Below are 20,878 nucleotides of genomic sequence, written 5' to 3' on the forward strand. Positions count from 1 at the left end.
TGGGCCCAAGTATTCAAAGATCAAATGCAGAAGTGGATTTTCCCTTCTATTTTCATCAAACTAAGCCTAACTTTCCTAACCTTCTTAATGATTCCTTCCTCCATGTTACTTCTGAGTGGTAGTACGATGGAACCTTTGAAATTAGAAGTGAGACCAGGACATGGAGAAGCAAAAAGGCCTAAGAACAGGAAAATAATCAAACATGGAATTGTGATGAGTGATTGAACACAAATACTTGAGTTTGATTATTTATCCTAAAGAAATTACATGAAAGTAGGTTTTGAGTGTTCTCCTGTCTAAAGGAACAGGAATACATGAAGGATTTAAGATTAAAGTGTATTGGAAAATTACTTATTTCCTATCTTTAGTTTCTTTTACTTCCTATGCTTTAGTTTTATGGTAAAGTAATTGATAAAGCATTTATTAAACACCCACTACGTTCAAGGTCCTACTCTAGATCCTCAAAGATAGAGTTGAGAAAAATACACAGAAGTTCACAAAGCAGTGACAGCTTAAAGGAAAATCCCTGGATATGAAGGCCAAATTCTATCCCTGCTCTGTTCTGTATTAGCCGTGTAGTTTTTGATACAATTCTTGACACTCTTGTGTCTCATTTTCCTCCATTATAATTTAGAGAAGAAAAGCATTTGGATGGCCTCTAATTGTATTGTTGTGAGACTCTACTTAGGTGTAGTAAAATACAAAGTGGTACAAACATGTAAGGGATTATTATTCTCACTGTTCTTGAGGAACTTATAGCACAGTACTATCTTAGCACAAGAAGGAATCTTAGAAATCCAATTCCATTTAGGAAAGGAGAAAAATAATCAGTGGTGAAACACAGATTACATATTCTAGATCTTTTACATATATTAGACAATATTATTTTTAATGTTCATCATTATGGTTATAAATTCTGACAATTTCTAAGGAATTTTTTTCTTTTAGGAAAAAAATAAGTGAATAACTTACCACTAGGATATTTTAGAAATTTTTACCTACCAAATTAGTATAGGTAATAATAAATTTGTGTTCAATTTGTGCCCCAAAATAAATTTGTGTTCAATTGCACTGTTTGAATACAATATACACAGATATTGTATCTCTATATTAAAGTTAAAGATACAAAATTTCAAATATACCTACCTTTAGTTATTCTATTTTAAGCCATCATATGTGCACATAGTCATTGCTACCCTTAACACTGACCTATCAGCAATCTGTATGCATTATCTCATGCTTTACAATGACCCTATAAGGCAGAATATTCTCTTTTAGTTAATAATGTTGTTATAATTTTCATTTTACCAAAAGAAAACTGAGGCTTAGTGATGTTTATTATCTTACTTGGGTTTAAAAAGCTCATAAATGAAAAGGCCAAGTTTGGAACTCAGCTCAAGTCTCTCCTTTTAACCATGACACAAACCTACCTCTCTTCGATTCCCCAGCAGCTTTGATCTATTCTGCTTTCAAATATATAAAAACACTTCACATTCTTCGACAAACTGGAAGACATGCAAAAGTAACATCAAATATAAATATATATTCACGGAAAGAAACAGAAACCCAATAAACCAATGCCAAAGTTACCAAATTCTCAACATTGCCAATTCAGCCAGAAAGTTAGAATGTAGATGGCCTCTTTATTATAACAAGAGAAAACTGAAATATTCAAGTAAGGGGTGTTAATGTTGTGTTGGTCTCATGTATTGATATGAATCAAAATGCTAGTATCCAAAATACAGAAAGCTTAAAAAACAAGCAATCCATATACTATTATCCCATTTTAGTTGTACAGATTGTATATTACCATAACTTTGCTTCATTTAGCTGTAATTTATATTTAAAATAAGGTTGTTAGGATTCAGTTCCTGTCAGTTACCGCATCATTTCCTTTATTTTTTCCCCTCAGAGACTGAAAGCATTACACAAAATAAAGTTATCTTCGGATTGTGCTAGAATGTATATAGGATTGCAGGTGGCAAGCCAATATATTATTCATCAAGTTCTTAAATAATTACTCTTTTTCATTGATCTTTACCCAATTCTCTTCAATACCTTTGGAATTAAGGAGCATGGTTTGAAAATGTTTTCTGGAGAGCCAAGATCAACAATTTCTAGTTAAAAAATAGATGCATATATACTGTTCTCTGGGAATAGGTTTTATAATGCATTCATTTTTATGAATAATTTAAAACTTCCATTCTTTTTGTTTCTCTTTGCAGAGATTTTTTTTTCCTTTGCACAGACACAAAGATGACCTTGATTTGCTTTCCATAAATCCTCAGCACGTTTCAGGGATTGTCTTTGAAACATATGTCTCATCTAGCTTCTCTACATAGTATTTTTACAAATTGAACAATGTGCCACCTTGAAAACCCCGTACAAAGTACCTTGTATGATTTACTAGAGCTTATTCTTAGAGCTCACTAACACTGGCCAAAATCAAAAGCTACTGTTTGATTCTGACGCAGATAATGAAAGATGCCATCCAACAATTCGTGTACTCTTACTACAACATCTATTAGAGTTTACTATAGTAAGATAGTTATAGAATTATATTCTTTTCCTAGGACTATTTTTTCTTGAATTTTGGTTCCTCCTGTAAGTACAACAAAATGTAGCTGTCTTATGAAAAGAAATTAAAGATAAACATGTTACTTTTCTTTAGATATTACTTTGATTCTGCCTCATTTTCTCAAAGGTTACCTGTTTTGTCTCTGCTATAATTAATCAGTATGCAAATTACATTTTGAGTCATGTCTTTCATAATCCAAACTTCATGACTTTGCCTTATGTGACTATTTTCAAATTTCCATAAGCCAGAACTTCTTTGTGAAATGTTAACATTGGTTTATTTGTTTCATCCTAATTATGACTTAGAGAACTGGATAGATGTTAAATCTTCATTTGTGATAGGCAATAATGAGTTTTTGAGTTGCTTTTATCCATAAATTGTAGCAATTTATTATTTTGCTTTTGTTCCCATAGTTTGCCTTATACTTTAATTTCTTGTAGCATGTTATAATCCTATTTCAATAAGATCAACACATCTGACTATGATTCCAACTAATATTTATTACTTCCTTGTTAAATTCTTTCACAAACAAGAGAATGGTATACATTACTGAAATGTGAGGAGCCATCAAACTTATTCTATTCTATAGTGAGGTTCAACATGGTAACTTAGGTAGCAAGACAAGTAAGAAAAAATGATGTGAGGATAATAGATTTCAGGTAAAATTTTCTGCAGATGAAGAATGCCAGTATCATTTAAACTGAGTTAAATAATCTGAAACAAAGTTACAAATTCATCTGGTTGTTACTACAAGTCTTAAATACAGTTTACCACAATACCTTATATATAGCGAATATTCAACACAATTGTTGGGTGGTTTGGCAATAGCTAGAAAAGTTTCCTTAGAAACTGGATCTCTAAATCCACATTTAAAGAAGCTGTGTATAGGGGCACCTGGGTGGCTTAGTCAGTTAAACACCCAACTTCAGCTCAGGTCATGATCTCACAGCTCATGAGTTCAAGCCCCACACTGGGCACTCTGCTGACAGCTCAGAGCCTGGAGCCTAGTTTGGATTCTGCGTCTCCCTCTTTCTCTGCCCCTCCCCCACTCGCTCCCTGTAACATTAAAAATTTTTTTAAATAAAAAAATAAAGAAGCTGTGTATTAAAGTTTACTTTTAGTTTGAGTATTTAATTCTTTAATCTGTCAGCACTATTTGCACCACAGTCAACACTAAATGATTTCAACACTAAGACACCATGAGCTCATTATATGACTTTCTACAAAGTATTTTCCTTTGTGTTTCAGAATTTATTAAAGTCTCCTTCGGAAAGAGTTATCAACTGATTTTTTTTAAATTTCATTCAAATAGGATTATGCAACTTCTTCAAAACTCAACTTCTCAGGCATTTTATGTATTGGTTATTTCTGTAAAATAAATTTTAAAAAAAAGCTTTTCCACTCTTTTTATTGTATTCATTGTGGGTCATAAATAACAATATCATTTATAATTCCAGTATCTCCTTCTATGGACTTCCTCATGACTCTCAAAGCAAAAGAACCAATGCACACATAATGGGAAACATTGAAAAGTATTTAAGATATTTCATTGCAAAATTAGATAAATGAAGTGGTGATGCTAATTGGATATTAGAAATTAGGCTTTTATTTTTTTAAAATACAGTAAAACCTTGGTTTGCAAGCATAATTAATTCCAGAAACAGGTTTGTAATCTGAAGTACTTGTATATAAAGCAAACTTCACCATAATAATGGAAACTCAGATGATTTGTTCCACAACCCAAATATAATCATATAAAAATGATTTCAAGACTGTAATATAATACAACCTACTGGATCAATGGAATCTTTTTCTTTTCATGCAATTTTAACAAGGGACCTATCCAATAATACTTGTTTTTGCCTCTTTTGAGGATTTCACAGAAATGTGATGTTGCATTGTCGTTAAATAGATGCATCACTCTGTTACATCCTTATTCGGTGGTGTTTTCCTACAAAATTTTGCACTGTTTCCCACATTTACACATCTCCCCAATCACATCTGAAGTGAGGGACTCCTCCATCTTTCTCCTCCTCCTCTGCAGACGTGATCTTCTTGATAACCTCTTGCTGTTGCTCATGACACAGATCCATCGGTTTGTTGGGGGTCAGCTCCTGGCCATGTTCCTCCACCAGCTCTTGAATTTCATCCTCATTCACCTCCAGCCCCATTGTCTTCCCCAAGGACACACTTTCATCAATAACTGGCAGTTCCTGTTGATGAGCAAGCCCCTCTAAGTCATTCCAAGACACAATCAGGCCACAGGTTTTCAAGAATTGAGGGTTCCTTTGGTGACCCCATCTCAGGCTTTATCAGTGATCTTGAGGCAGTTCATGATGTGGAAATGACTTTTCCAATACTCTCAGAGGGTGAGGTTTGTTCCTTCAGTCACCTCGAAGCATCACTGAAATAGTGCTTTGGTATAAAACTTTTTAAAATTTGAAATCACCTGCTGATACATGGGCTGTACAACTGGAGTGGTGTTGAGAGGAAGGAACTTGACCTTAATGAACTCAAATTCCTCCAGTAAGTTGTTATCAAAGCCTGGAGGATGGACAGAATTATCCATAATCAGCAAGGGTTTGAGTGACATATTCTTTTCTAAAAGATATTTCTTCACTGTAGGACCAAAGACCTTTTTGATCCACTCAATGAACAAGATACGAGTGACCCAAGCCACACTCTTGACCTCCACATAACATTTAACTGGCTCTTCTGCACCTTCAATTTCTTAAAGGCTGTGGATTCTTGGAACGATACATGAGCAAGGACTTGACTGTGAAATCTCCTCTTGCATTAGCACAACACAAGAGGGTGAGACAGTCTTTCATGGGCTTGTGACCAGACATTGCATTCCCTTCTTCTGTAATGTAGGTCTTCTTTGGTATCTTGTCCCAAAAAAGCCCCATCTCATCACAGTTAAAAACTTGCTCCAGCAGGTAACACTTGGAATCCATGAGCTTCTGGAACTTGGTAGCTAATGTCCGAACTCACAGCCTCTCTGTGCCTCATAACACTATGGATACCACTTCTCCTCTTAGAGTTATCAAACCATCCCCTGCTTACCTTGAATCCTTCTTCATTTTCTGTTGACATACCTGGAAGTTTACTTACAAGGTCAGTGTACAAGGCCTTTCCCTTCTTGTAGAGAAAGTTCTCGGTCTGGTCACAGTATCACCTGCCAGTTGCTTCTCATTTATCCAAACCAGAAGCAACCTTTCTACATCTTCCAGAACATGTGGATGTTGCTTTGATATTCTTGTGAGTCCTTTTCCTACATCTAGAGCCTTATTTCTTTCTTCTTTAATGTTGTGCAAATGGTCGACACAGACTTATAAAAAATTGCAATTTCAGCCACTCAATACCTTGTTCATACTTCTTGATGATTTCCTTCCTAATTTCCACTTTAATCATCCTCTTACTGACTTTCTTTTCAACCTTTTTCTGCATGGGGCCATTGCATACACTCGCATGGATGTTGACTACAGTACAGTACTAATAAACTCTTGTCATATACTGTATTTAATGTAACTGGCCATAAGGCAGCAGGGGAAAGCATCTATATCTGCAGGCAGCCTGACCTATATTGGAGCAAAGCATTCCTAAGCTTACTCTTGTGTGGAAAAGCAAAGGACTGTCCATAGGTAACTTGAAGTGACAAAAAATACATGAGTGTAAGTTGTGGGAACCTTCCAACTTTCTGAAAAATCACTGATCTCTGCCAAACACCACAGCCAGAGACCAAGCATCCAAGCACAGGAGAAAGAGAGAAAGAGAGAGAGAAAGAGAGAGAGAGAGAGAGAGAGAGAGAAAGAGAGAGAGAGAGAGACAGAGAAGAACTACTGGCTCCGTTGCAATGTGATGTTTGGCATCAAGTACTACTCATATTGCAAGACATCACTTGTTTATCATTTAAAATTTATTAGAAATGTTTGCTCCTCTTGTAGAAGAACACTTGCAAAACAAGTTACTTGCAATCGAAGGTTTTACTGTATTCAACTTTATGATTTTAGATTTACATAAAAGTTGCAAAGAAAGCACAAAGTTCCCACACACCCTTCACCCACTTTCCCATGTTGTTTTTTATTCCCAACTGTTCTTTGTTTTTTTATTTGTTAACTCTTTTATTAGTAAACAGTTTTTCTCCTACCATTTCTGTTTTGTAAGTTTTGTTGTTGTTGTTGGTTTTTTTTTTTTTTTGGTTTCGGGAGAATTTAGTGACTCATCACTTATATATAACACCCAGTGCTAATCCCAACAAGTGTCTTCCTTAATGCCCATCACCCATTTAGCCCATCCCCCACCCGCTTTCCCTCCAGCAGCCTTCAGTTCGTTCTCTATAGTTAAGAGTCTTTTATGGTTTGCCTACATCTGTTATCTTATTTTTCCCTCTCTTTCCCTATGTTCATCTGTTGTTTCTTAAATTCCACGTATTAATGAAATCATATATTTTTCTTTCTCTGGCTGACTTATTTCACTAAGCATAGTACACTCTAGCTCCAACCATGTTGTGCAAATGGCAAGATTTCATTCCTTTGGATCTCTGAGTAATATTTCATTGTGTATGTATACCACATCTTTGTCCATTCATCAGTCGATGTGTATTTGGGCTCCTTTCATAATTTGGCTATTGTTGATAGCACTGCTATAAACATTGGGGTGCATATGCCCCTTCATATCAGCATTTTTGTTACATAGTACATTTGCCAGAACCAGAAACCAGTCTTAGCATATTACTATTAACCAAACTTTAGATGTAATTTGGATTTCACTAGTTTATCCATGGATGGCTCCCCACCACACACCTAGTTATTTAATATCAAGGATCCCTTCCAGAATATGACATTCTATTTATTCATCATATCTCTTTAGCCTCATCTGACCTGAGATAGTTTCTTTAGTCACTGTTTTTTATGACACCGTTTTTAAAAAGTACTAGGCAATTACTTTGTAGAATGTTCTCAATTTGGGTTTATGTGATGTTTTCCTCAGAATTAGACTGTTGTTATGGATTTAGAGAAAGAATATATCACAGAGGTGAAATACTCTTTTCATCCTATCAATGATACATGGCATCAACATGAGTTATCACTAGTAATGTTACCTTGGTCACTTACTTTACATAGTGTTTGCTAGGTTTTTCCATTATAAAGGTAATCCTTATTTCCATAGTCTATTTTTTTGGGAACAAGCTACCAAATGTAGCCTGAACTCAAGGAAGCAGAGACACAAACACTGTTTATGTTCTAAATACTGGCAGAGACAGTCTCTTGACAAATTATTTGGAATTGTTCCATAAGGAAGATTTATCTCTTCTCTCTCATTTAAATATGAATCCTGGTTTTCATGGAGCAAAACACTAATCTGGCAAAGCAAGGAGAAAGAAAGGAACATTTTCAGAGAGGAAGAAAAAATCCTTAGAAAGTGTGTTTTCCTTTGAAATTCTCAACGGGTACAAAAAAGGATTTGGAAACTAGATTCTAATGTTTTGTAATAATAGCTCATAGGAGAAAAAGAAAAAAGGGGACAGGACATTAAGATCACCATCACAGTTCTTAAACATCGATGCATACACCAACTATGGCCTTTAAGTATTTTTAAAGAAGGATAAAAGAACTTACATGTCAAAATACCTCAAAAATATTGTGTTTTCAGGTCAATTTCTCTATGAAAAATGTCAACATTTAGTCATCCATCAGGTTCCAGTAACATCTGGTATGCATCCTAATGCACACTGTTGAGAATTCCATCTTCCTTCTACAAACCTTTGCCAAGACAGACTGCTTAACTATCCTTATCTATTCCAAACTACAAATCCTTTGGAGGATTTATTGTGTTCACAGTCCTATACCAAACTCCAAAATGTCATCTAGCATTATCTCAGAATCAAGGGAACACACATAAGACAGAGAATATCAAACACTTCATTTACTTTCTAGATCAGTTGTAGACCTAAATAGGACAAAACTTTTTGTTTCTTTGGCACCTACATTTTTAAAGGAAAAATGGTTGGAGAGAATTAGTAGCAGAAAACAAAGCATCAATTATACATGCAGGTCTCTCACTCTACAAACTGGGAGCTGACGTTAGGACAAGGGACTATGACTAGGAAAGATGCAGAACTGAGATTAGAAAACAGCTCTTCTTATAATCCACAATCCTTAAGCAAAATAAATGTGTTACAAAGTAAGACTTTTATTATATCAAACAATTTGAGCACTACAATAGGCAATGTTTTATCAGCCACTATGAGAATTTGTCCAATTAGTGAAGTAGAGGAAAATAACTTGGGTACTATGGTGATGTTTGCAAACGTTTTCTATTGTCTTTCAGTTCAAAGGAATGAGGGATTAAGTTAAATGGTGGCCAGCAGACTGAAAGGATTTCACACTCTCTACAAAGTGAGTAAATTACACTTTTGAGATACCTGCCTGAAGAGGAACAAATTCAGCATAATAATGATTATTATACTCAGTCCTTTGCTTCAAGCAGGTTCAGCTGCTTTGGCTTTATTTTTGCACTATATTTTTATTGTGTAATAAAATAAATTTTCATTTGCATACTTTCCCCAAACATCCTCGCTGCAGTGAATGTTCTTTTCTCTCTCTCCTATCAAGTAATCATATTCAGTCAACAGCAAAAGACATCAGAAAACTCAACTTCTCAACCTCAAAGACCTTCAGCAAGAATTAAAGGTTATGCATTAATTCCAGGAAAGGCAAATTGATTTTAAGGTCCTTATTAACCAGGTGAGACAGGAAATGCATTATTCTTGATGACAAATGCATAATGGTTTAGGATCTCCTCCTACACTATGCTTTGGGGACTCTTCCACATAACTACATAGACTGAACATTTTACTTCTATTTATTCATCAGTCACAAAAATCATTGCTCAACCAAATGAGAGTTTAAACATGTAATTTAGGTTTAACCTTTAAGGTCCCTCTGCCTTCTTCCTCCCAGTCATGTTTTTAAGTTACAGGGTTTTTACAGGCATTGACAACTTAGCTCTAAGAGGGTCTTCAGATCTTTATGGGCATGGTACCGATTTCAAAGTCAGGAATCCTGAGAGATTTGATACATGCAGAAAACAAAAAAGGTCCACCCAGGTGCAATTGAGTGAGTCAAGGGACCTGCCATCCCATGCATCGGTTCACAGTTTAAAGCCAGGGGACAGTGTCTCTCTGGAAGAAAGAACACATTCTAGCAAAGATAGAGATCAGGACAAAATGCCAATCCTCTTAAAAGTATGAGGGCTGTAGCCCGTTCAATTTAAACCCCATGCTCTGGTTCAGTTGTCTTCACTTGACCGAAGTGGGGCTGGGGAAGGAAAAAGAGATTGAGGAAGAGTTGAGGGAATGGGTTTTAGTCAGAAAATACCAGACAGGCAATCTGGCGAAAAGTATTTCACTCTTGTTTTGGCTGATTTAAGAAAAAATAGTGCCAGAGTCAAAAAAGGCAGCATGTGTGGTGTTGAATAAGGACTGATGTTAACAGTCACTTAACCATCAGAGACCTATTAGCCCCAATAGGCCTGTGGGCTGTATCTATTATTTCTTTAGTCCTCTAAGAGAATCCCATCATATACTAAAGGGTGAAGGTGATGAGCAGTCTCTGGGCAATCATTCATTTAGCAAAGCATGTCCTAGACTCTTTGCGTTTTAGGTAGGTGGAAATGAAGATATAATCATAACAGTAACCACCATTCACTCTGGTCAGTGGCTCAGAGCTTCATCTTGGCACCACCAAATGAACTGAAACAAAAAGCCAAATGAATCATCTGACTGCATTTCAAACACACTGTGCTATCTTAAGTAGAAACTGTTTAGGTTAAACTGCTCTCCCAATGTTATCTTCAAGGAATGCATAAATCTATTTTCCTCCTATGCTTGAAATTGATTAATGTTGAAATACAGCCATTCATCTTCAAGACTGAGTATACTTAGAAACCGAAAGCTTTTCAAGTTAAGATTCAAAACTTAATGGGGGGTGTTTTCTGCTCTAACGGTGTATCCAATTTTCCTGGCTATAGCTTTATCATCATCAAAACCGTCTATACTTGAGTGAATATTGTACAAAGACAGTTAGCCACTTGCATAGTTTCTGCCTTTAAGAGCTGGCAAAATAGAAACAATAGGAAGTGTGCATGTGAACAGATTACTATGGTAATTCAAACAACACACTATGTGTCAGTTATTTCAAAACAAGTCTTAAGAATATACATTTGTGGGGTGCCTGGGTGGCTCAGTTGGTTATGCGTAGGACTCCTGATTTCACCTCAGGTCATGATCCCAGGGTCATGGGATGGAGCCCCTCGTGGGGCTCCACACTCAGCGTGTATCTTGCTTAAGATTCTCTCTCCCTGCTCCCCACCTCTACCACCTCCCCCACTCATGCCCTCCCACTTTCTAAAAAAAACCCAAAAAATTAAAAAAAATAATATGCATTTATATAATTCACAGACTTCCCAAAGCTTGGCACATTTTCTCCCATTGTAGTTATCAGCACATCTTTCCACTAACCTGCCCACACTAGAAGGCTAAGAATAATTGTAGGCTTTCTTTGCCTAACCGCTCATATGTAACCATTAACTCTGCCCTATTGACTGAAGTACCTAGAAAGCTTTTCAGCCAATCTCAACTTCTACTTCCATTGTCTTAGCCTATGCCCTTATTTCTCTTTTGGAGTTCTTTAATATCTTTCTTCTTTCTCTAGCTCCCTACACTCAATCTATCTACAATACAACCAGAGCAAAGTTTCTAAAATAAAGAATTGTTTGACTTTTCAACTTAAAATCCTTAAATGGGGGGCACCTGGGTGTCTCAGTAGGTTAAGCATCTGACTTCAGCTCAGGTCATGATCTCATGGTCCATAGGTTTGAGCCCCACATCGGGCTCTGGGCTGACAGCTCAGAACCTGGAGCCTGCTTCGGATTCTGTGTCTCCCTCTCTCTCTGCCCTTCCCCCACTCATGCTCTGTCTCTCTCCATCTCTCAAAAATGAATAAACGTTAAAAAAAATTTTTTTTAATCCTTCAATGGTATGCCATTACCTAGACTGTGAAGCCCAAACAGCTTTCAGGGAAAAGCATCATGGTTCCTTTCTAGCTTCCCTCTCCTGACACCACCTTCCCACCTGCAACAAGAAGCCCAGCACACTAAACTTCCTGCAGTGTCTTAAATGTTCTACACATTTTTCTCCCTCTCACCTCTTACCTTCTCTGTTGTCTAAATCATCGTATGTCTCATTTCTTACTTCTCCAGTAGATGCACCCCTACCAACACACACCTTCATATTCATGAAAAACCTTCATTCTTTGTTCAGTACTGAATTCAAATGTGTCCTCTTCCAGAAGGATTCTATGATAACTCCAGGGGACATTTTATTTTCTCCTTTAAATAATTGTTCCTACCTATTCTTCATCACATACCACACTGTGGTAATCAGATCTCCTCATGCCTGTCTCTGTGCCCTGCTTTGTTCTACTTTTCTTTGTATCTATAGCACATCATCGGTACCTAATTAATGTCTGATGGATGAGTAGATGAGTGAATAAATGGATGGATGAATCATGCCTGGCTAATAGGAAATACTTATTGGTTAAATATTCTAATTAACAGGATTTTTGATGAGAATACAATGTAGCATTTAAAATATTATTTACAAATATATTAGCATGTATTTAATATATATTAATTGAGCAAACACTAGTAAATAGTCAAAGAGCTCTCCATCACATTTGCACAGCATCTGGCTCTAAATGCTTACTTTAAATGCCCGTTTGATTCTAATTTTAGACTGTAAACTTAATAAAGATAATGCTTTCCTGTAAAAAAAAGTGCTTCTCAAATAAGAATGTGTCTCCTTTATTTTGTAGTGAAATATAATCCCACCCCATAAACCTACTTAATCTTGTCCATCTGCACATCCTCTTCTAGGAAAAATTCCTCTCTTTATTGAGAAAACTGAAGCTGTATACTTGCATAGCTTTCCAAATTATAGTTAAGGATGGAAAGCTGCAAAAGCATACTTGACCAGAGAGGAACCAGACAGACGATAGCAGGTTTCTGAAGGTAAATCAGGCTCCATGCGAGGGGAGAGAGGTTGTGGAAACATTACATAAAAACCAAAAATAAAGGGCAACCCCTTAGCACAACTCCCAGGCACCACTGGATTACTGTAAATGATCTGCATGCAGGTGAGGAAGGGATGATCTGGGTATGCTCTCCTTCCTTGTATCTCTACACTGTAAATATCCTCACACAAATTCCCACTACTTACAGGTTTCAAGGGGAAAAGAATCCAGTTTATAGAATTTAAAAACCAGTAATTAAAAAAAAATTGTGATAGAATGGTACGGACTTAATTTTTCAAAGTAAAAGCATGAAGAAGAAAACAACTTCTATCTATAATCAGCAACAATTCCTAAAATATGTTTTAATGCACAAAAGGATTTAATGCAAATGTCTTAGTGAGGATGACTGCAAGGAAATTAACTTTCTGAAAAACCAAGTACATTTCTTGTGGCTGAGGACTTCATCATGAGCTGACCCTAAAGACTGATGTTTGGCTATCATACTTCTAATAATGAAAGCAGACAAAGATTCCCACCTTTAAAGAAATACAAGTTACAGGTAAATCAATTACTCAAGATGACACAAGGAAATAAAAGGAGATCCAAATATAGAACTCAATGTTGAGTTTATTAATGATGATGTTTTGTTAAGCATCAAGATTTGTTCTGATAAATGAGGTCCAAAGGAAGATGTGTAATAAAGTAATACCATAAAGTTAACATTTATAAATGTCCATTTTTTTAAGAACTCTATAATCAGCACTTCTGCTTTATCAGCTACCCCTTCCAAGTTCATTGTTACTTACTGTTCTTTGGGGACATTCATTTCAAATCCTAATGCTTTCCTGTAAAACAAAACAAAACAAAACAAAAAAAAGCTTTCCTGAAGTGAAGCTTGTGTGAACCTACCTCTCCAGGTAGTACCTAATCTCACCTTCCTTTTCTTAAAGATGAAATAAAAACTACCTCTCTTCTCCTTTCAGGTAGACACCAAACAAACCACCAGCATTATGATAATTTGAGACTCAACTAATGCAGTAATTTAGAAATAACAACTTCTCTGAACTCTGCAATTCAATGTGGTTTGCAATCCAAATTGTTTATAATGGTGAAGACAGAGTCTTCTTAATGCTATATATAAGACACCCTTAGAATAATGCCTATCATGTCAACATACATCCTTTTTGAAAGAAATCTTTGAAACTGTGAGTCTGATGCTAAATAAAACATGTCTTATTAAATCTGCAGTGTGTTTACCTACCATTGTTATAGAACTTTATGTGGACTAACCACTACATGTTTGTCACATGTTTACTATTTTAGACTCTGAGATAAGCATTCCCACAAAGTGAAAATAATGGAGAGCTATTTAACTAAGATCACATGCCTGAGGCATTCATTCAATATACTTATGTACTACCAAAATGTTTTCTGAACCTTAGCTTTACTCTGCTTTTGAATTCATCCACCTCCACCATGTCACATGCATATACCTGAATTAATCCATCTAGGTCAAAAAAAAAAAAGAAAAAAGAAAAAAAGGACAAATAAATGTAAGCTTTGAAATCAGAAAAGATAGCTTTCATCTCACTTGGGTGAGTCTCAGTCTTCTCAAACTGAATTGGGAGTATCATGTGTATTTCTCTACAGGGTTGCTTTACAGATTGAAAGTGGTTATATGTATGCTAGCATTATAGAATGTTTCCATCTTTCATCCAGCTTTGGGAATTTCAAATCTGTCATGGAGAGGTCTCTGATTCACTTGGAAAATAAAAGCTTGAGTACTCAACATCATTTATAAAATTATTCTTTGTTTGAATATTGTGCAGTAAAAACATTCAGTAGTAAGGAAAATACCTGGGTCATTGAAATAAACAGGTTCATTCTGAGCAGTTCTGTGCTGTATTTCTGAGAAATGGTAGCAACAGAATATGAGTAATCCCAGGGGGAGCAGTTTGCTTGGTAAAGTAGCAACAGAGAGGGTGACATGAGTTTATTGAACATACTGTAGTCTTAAGTTGGGATACCTTAGCCTCAAAAGCTAACAAACCTGATTTTATGTATCTGTGACCTGAATCCATCTTTAGGAACAGACTCCCATTAACTCAGGAGAGTTGAGTTTAAAACCACAATGCCAAGTTATTTTAGAGGAGAATTATTTTTGTTGAGGTAAAAGATACTGGGGGTCTCTCTTTCACATGTACTTACCACTCCTGTAGGCAACTCTAGAGAATGCCAAGTTAGAACCTAGATATCAGTTTGTTAATTTAACATGAAAGCCCTAATCTATAACTGCCAAAAGGCACTGGACAGGTGGAATTCTGCAGTCAATATGTTATCTCTTGGTAAGCAAGCTTCAAGGAAAGCTAAATCAAGAATGGAAGATTGCCTGGTGAGTATGTGATCAGAATAAGTGAGGTGTGTGACCAGTGCCATTAAACCTTTGAACCATAAAAAGTTTATGCTATTTCACTCCATCCTGGAGTCATAACTGCCACCTGGACCAGACAGATGGTGTGTTCTTAAACAATGTGTTCTTGCCCTATGGGCAGCTTCATCTAGTGTTTGCCTCTTCTTATGAGTTCATGACTGATCAACCCCCCTGCTGTCCATTATAGCCCTTCAGTAATGTATGTTAACACCTTTCATCTGAGAACAAGCAAATCTTACAGCCTGAGACCTGTTGCCTCTATACTGTGATAGCATTGCTCTGATTTTAAATGTTGTTTTTAAGGTTTAACTCTTACAGGGCAATTATTCACTTTAAGTTATTGGGAAAATCCTGGAACCCTCATCTTCTGAAAAGAACAGTTCCAGAATGTATGACATGATGAGCATGGTGAGTTAGGAAAATATATTTAGTTAGATAGGAATCCTCAACAGGAATGGTAAGTGGGGAAAAGAGAAGAGCCACTGAAAGTTCTAATCACGGAAGCTGTCAGAGTTTGGTTTGCAATGTTCTATAGCACGGATTTACAGAAAACAATTTCTAGCTATTAACAGAAAACTCCTAATTAACTTGGATCTCAGTCTTTCTGCTGTAGGGTTACGCATGCATGGACATGAAATATTCAAATTTAATTTCATCAGGGCAATTCAAAAAGGCAAATTTGAGAAGGAGCAGACCTAGTACTTTTCCTTTCTTCTGTCCCTTTTTGTGGAAAAATTGAATGTGTATAGGAGATCTCACACACCACAGGAAATGCCCTCAATTATAGAATGCAATAAAAGGATTTTCCTGTAGGGCCTCCTGAACATAGTAAGTCATCTTGATGACTTGTTTGAATTCTCTTTTCATTTGTAACTCTTATGGTTCTTTTGATCACCACTGTCTACTCTGCAGTGGTTCAATACTTGCAAGATGCCAGAGGAATAGAAATTTCTAAGTCCTGCAGTATATTTCCTTAAAAGATAGGAGTTCTCAGACTGCCTAGAAAAATAATCACACCTTTCTACCATTAATAGTAAAAAAAATTCCATCAAAAAATACTTCCATGATGCAATATGATGCTTTCTGTGGATATATAATAAGGATATCACTATTTCTCAACTTGACCAACTTTCTGAGCCACCAGCACAATGACGTCATATTGAACACTTGGTAGATTTCATACTCTCCATACTCTCTCTGACCTTTCTCATCATTATTCTGAAAGTGAAGAAGGTCTGTACCCTTCGGTGAAAGAGATATATATTTTCTGAGAGCTACTGCTTACCATTTTCATTACTTTACAAACCATTCTGTCTGCAATTTAAGTTATCTTTCTGTGGTTTTGTCAAGTAGAACAAATTGGTAAGTAGAATTAAAGAACCAAGAGAAACTGCCTGCCTTTACTATCTTTATCCTATCCATGTAGAGGAGGATCTAAAATATAAAAATAAGAAACATCTAGAGAAGGTAGGGAGGGAATCCCTAAATAAAAAACATCTAGGGAAGGTAGGATGAAGGAATATATGCCTATATATCATCAAATCAACAGAACAGGACATCCAGGACAATGGGTCCCCTGTCTTAACCCATCCCATGAATAAAGGTCATATACATGATCCTCTCCAGGCTGCTGCATAAGCTTGGAGTTAAGCTCAATGCTCTCACCTAGTTGTAATTCCAGCCCTTTGTCTCTCATTCTGAAAAGCAAACGCAAGTCAGTGAACATGACATTACTATAGTGGATTCAAGGTTATCCCTATAATTTATAAGACAGCTAATCTTTCAAACACTTGAACACCTGACACTACAACTGATCTCCATGTGCCCCTATATCATAGTTAAACCTTATGAGTTAAGCCTATAACAAGAATTATTATTCACAAAGCATGTGATAGAGATTGCATGACATAAAAGGCCTACTTGTAACCTAAGAAACCTTTAGAACCTGCAGTGAGTTTTGCTTTTGCTTTGCTTGGGTGAGTAGTAAGGTGGGAACTAGAGAACAATTATATAAGAACAGAGAAGGAAAGCAGAGAGAAAGAACAATCAATCTGTCTATAATACAGAATGATGGATTTGTGCATTTGGGAAAGAGCAGGAGGCAGGAGAGAAAAAAAATTATTCAGTAATCAAGCATTTCCTTTTCAATTGTTTGATGAGTTTGCATTGGTTGTCATTTTTTGCCTACACTGGGATAATCCTTCATGAATACTATCCCCTTGGGTTTCTCTACAAATGCAAGATGTGTTTCTTATGAGATTATTCCCCAGAGTCTCATTCTGAAATAAACAGTTCATTGCTTATAAGGTTTTTATAGAGCAAGTTCTCTTTCAATAGATATATGACTCAAAAAGAAATGGAACTGTATAAAAACTGTTCCTACACTCTCATCCCCCAAAACCATGGGATTTCTAACTTGTTCCTTGTTCTCTGGTGAGTCCTGAGGCTCCCTTTCCCCTTCTTTTCAGAAAGTAACATACTATCAGTATGCAAATTGTTTGGCTCTCAAATGCAAATGGTGCCTATCTAGAATATTTTACAGTCTTTTCTCAACAGTGCATAATAAAGTAACCCAGCACATAAATCATATAGCAAAGGCTTATGTGCCATAGGTAAGTTCTTAGAATTTTTAACTACCTAGAAAAATGACTATAACACATGGTATCTCTAAATTCAGCCTTTAAATTCAGTTTTAAACTCTCTGCTTTTGAAGATCTCATCTTAAAAATGAAATGGATGTCTGGTTAGTGTGCTTGCAAAATGCCTTAAAGGATAAAGCAAGAAGTATAGATTCCTAACATTTATTTTTATGAGCAATGTGTTCAGTACTTTTCACTATGCTATTTGTCTTTTAAGTGCTTTGTTAATATGCTGTAAAAAGCAATTAATAGTCCCAAGGCTCCAGTAACCAAGTAGTATTAACCACTTTCTCAGACATTCAAAATGATTTAAAAAGGTTAAAACTGTTTCCACTATAGAAAAGGGAGAAAATAGTAAACCTAGTTTAATAACGAACTGTCCCCACCTATAGCCCAGACTTACACACATAAAGAAGTTATATATTCAAAAAACATTTTTTCCTATGTTCCAGTACCTGAGCTGAGAATTGTATCATGCAAATAGCCAAGATATAAACTGCCCCTGCCAAAAAAGCCAAGATATAAGGCCATTTGGTCATTTACCTTGACAATCTAAAATCTGTTCAGTTGTTCTAGAGCAGAATTCATTGGAAGAAACTTATTCAGGCAGGATGAAACAGGGATGTGAATTTTTTCTTGCTCGAACACATTCTGGCATAGCACACAAAAGTTCAACAAGGCTGGACATCACACTGTAGGGCAAGGTCTCCTTGGGTTGTGGGGGATTTTTAAGCTGCATCATTAGGGATGTGTTGGTCCTTCTCTGTTGGGATTAGAAACCAGGGTATAAGAGCAATATAATGTGTTAATAATATGACTCCAATCTTCTCTTGCCAGCTAAGCATTGACAGCTTGGGCAAGGGGCTATGTGTGACACAGTAAGCCAGCAGCAGGATTTACCAAATGAGCCCTCAAGACTGGCAAAGTAGCAAACCCACTCTGGCATGATCTCATGGTTAACCAGGTTGGATTTCCTTAAGCACTGAATCATGGCCTTTTCCCACTGAAATTCAAAGAGAACCATTTATTTTTCTGGTGAAGTCAACCTATAAAGTCAGTCTTAGATTCTCTCAAATGACCTTTCTGATTCCAAATAATGGATCCCACTCTATCAAATCTGTATCATCTAACTCATAAGAACTGTGAAGCCAGTCACTGAAGTTGATGCAGGAGACCCAGAAGATGATTGAGAATAGCCAGATGACCAACCACAGGAAGAAAGTCATGTTCTCCCTAAGTAAACTAGCAAGCCCTTTGGTAATAACAACCCAAAAGATACACGATGTCCATTCCAGAAAGTGTAAGAAAGCTGCCATCCATAGCTGCAGCATGGTGACTGAGAAATGGCATGCTCTCAAGTCCCCTCCAAAGACTAGAAAAAGAAGGGTCATAATAAGCCCTGCTCAGCTGTGGGCTTTAGATTCATTGTTAATAGATTATTTGGCAGATTCTGGGTGCTATAATTCAGTGATATTTACCAGGAGGCCGGGAGGCCCCAGGAGCATAACAATATTGTTAGTAGACTCTGGAATGGCTACTAGCTTTCCACTTGACATATCAGTACTGGATAGCAAGCCCAACAGCACAACAGAGTAGCTGAGGTGGTCACTTAGAGAGGTAGATACTGAATGCAGTGCTGTCCTAGTGACAATTATCTTGGAAGACTCCTAGTGCAAGATGACTTCTCTTCTCACCTCCCATAACCTCAGGTGCTTCTTTCTGGGCAGGAATGGTAAAATTGCACAGGCCCAGGTGCATGAATCCTGCAAATTCCAAAGAAAGGTTGTCTTTAAGTCTGGCTCTTGGCCAGCTCCTGAGAAAATAACCTCTAAGCCCTGGGTATATTCTGCATAATAAAAATGTTTTTGTGTGCTTGAGGCCATAGGCCATGGTATACCAGTTTCACCAGATAAATTTATGCTGAAAATATGTTTTCTGGCAAATGCCTCAAGTGTGTATGTATAATATATGCTGGAATCTGAGTGGCTGAAGTCAGTCATGCAGCTTATACAACTGACTCCTATAAAACCCTAAATACCAAGGCTTGGATGAGCTTCTCTAGTGGCAACACTTGGAAAATATTCTCTCATTTCATATTGTTGCTGAGGGAATTAAGTGTGACCCTGTGTGACTCAACTGAAAGGAGGCATCTTGTGCCTGGTTTCTCCTGTACTTGACCTCATGCCACCTGTTGCCTTTGCTGGTCTTAATCTGTATCTTTTCACTATAATAAAATGTAACAGTGAGTGTAACAGCTTTGCTGGGCCCAGGGAGTCTTTCCAGAGAATCATTGTGCTTGGGAGTCTTGGGGACCCTCACCCACCTTCCTGTTAGGCAAGGGCTGTTTTGATCACTCAGAGGTCATGTCATTACTGCCACACATTACACATCCATGACCCTGTGGCAGTTGAGTGCACTGATCTGCAGCTACAACTTGGGTGAGGATGGCCAGAATAGAATGTTCAACATAAATGTTTAGATTTGGAACTGCTATATCACATGAGAGGGGTACAAAACAAAGGGTGCAGCCCCAGATGGATGAGTCAACAACAACCAGCCAGTCAATATAGCAGTGCCTTCCAAGTTGGTGTTAGCTCATTCCTTGGTATAGGGTACTGTTCAGATTTGCCAATCACCTGAGGAAGTTTGAGTATGGGGGCGGGCAGACAGATGGGAAAGTTTACACAGATCAGATACCTATATGCATTTGCGGGACTCCAGGAATTTCCTATCGCCCTCCAATTTGTGGGTCTCTAAGAGACAGGTCCGACAAAATCCACTCCTATAAGAAAAGGCTGTCCTTAACACAACATTAAGCAAGAAGTCCAGCCAGTCTCCTAGTGAAAGCAAGGGCAGTATTAGTGCAGTTTGTCTTTAACTGTTCTAGCGCTCTCTCTGTATTTATATCTATCCCATATTCCATATACCTATTTCATAGAAAGAGCTATATAGATGTGAAATGTATTTTATTATACGTATCCACACATATTTTGAGACTTCTCAGTATCAAAATGCCTCAACTGTGAAGAGTTATCTGAGGGAATGTGTCTGGATATCCCAATAAAAAAGGGCCACCTCTCCTAATCCATTGATTAAATTGTTGTAGAGGGACATCTGCATTTGGACAGTATAAGCTTCTGTCTAGCTTCCAAGC

At 36.9% G+C, this 20,878-nt stretch overlaps 1 protein-coding gene across 22 annotated transcripts in view; it reads right to left on the bottom strand.

The window, feature by feature from the left end:
• The window catches only part of XIRP2 (xin actin binding repeat containing 2), a 698,239-nt gene that overhangs the window by 496,295 nt on the left and 181,066 nt on the right, over positions 1-20,878 (bottom strand). For 14 of the 22 annotated variants that reach the window (XM_047872634.1, XM_047872633.1, XM_047872617.1 and 11 more), the window contains one exon: positions 1,431-1,505. The exons of 4 other annotated variants lie outside the window; for them this stretch is intronic. The gene's annotated coding sequence lies outside the window, so the exon portion shown is untranslated. Of the gene's footprint in view, positions 1-1,430; positions 1,506-13,460; positions 13,500-20,878 lie in introns of all 22 variants that reach the window. 4 more of the 22 variants (XM_047872619.1, XM_047872611.1, XM_047872609.1 and 1 more) reach the window with 2 other exon arrangements.

Source organism: Prionailurus viverrinus, chromosome C1, assembly GCF_022837055.1.
Source record: "Prionailurus viverrinus isolate Anna chromosome C1, UM_Priviv_1.0, whole genome shotgun sequence".
Taxonomy (NCBI): domain Eukaryota; kingdom Metazoa; phylum Chordata; class Mammalia; order Carnivora; family Felidae; genus Prionailurus; species Prionailurus viverrinus.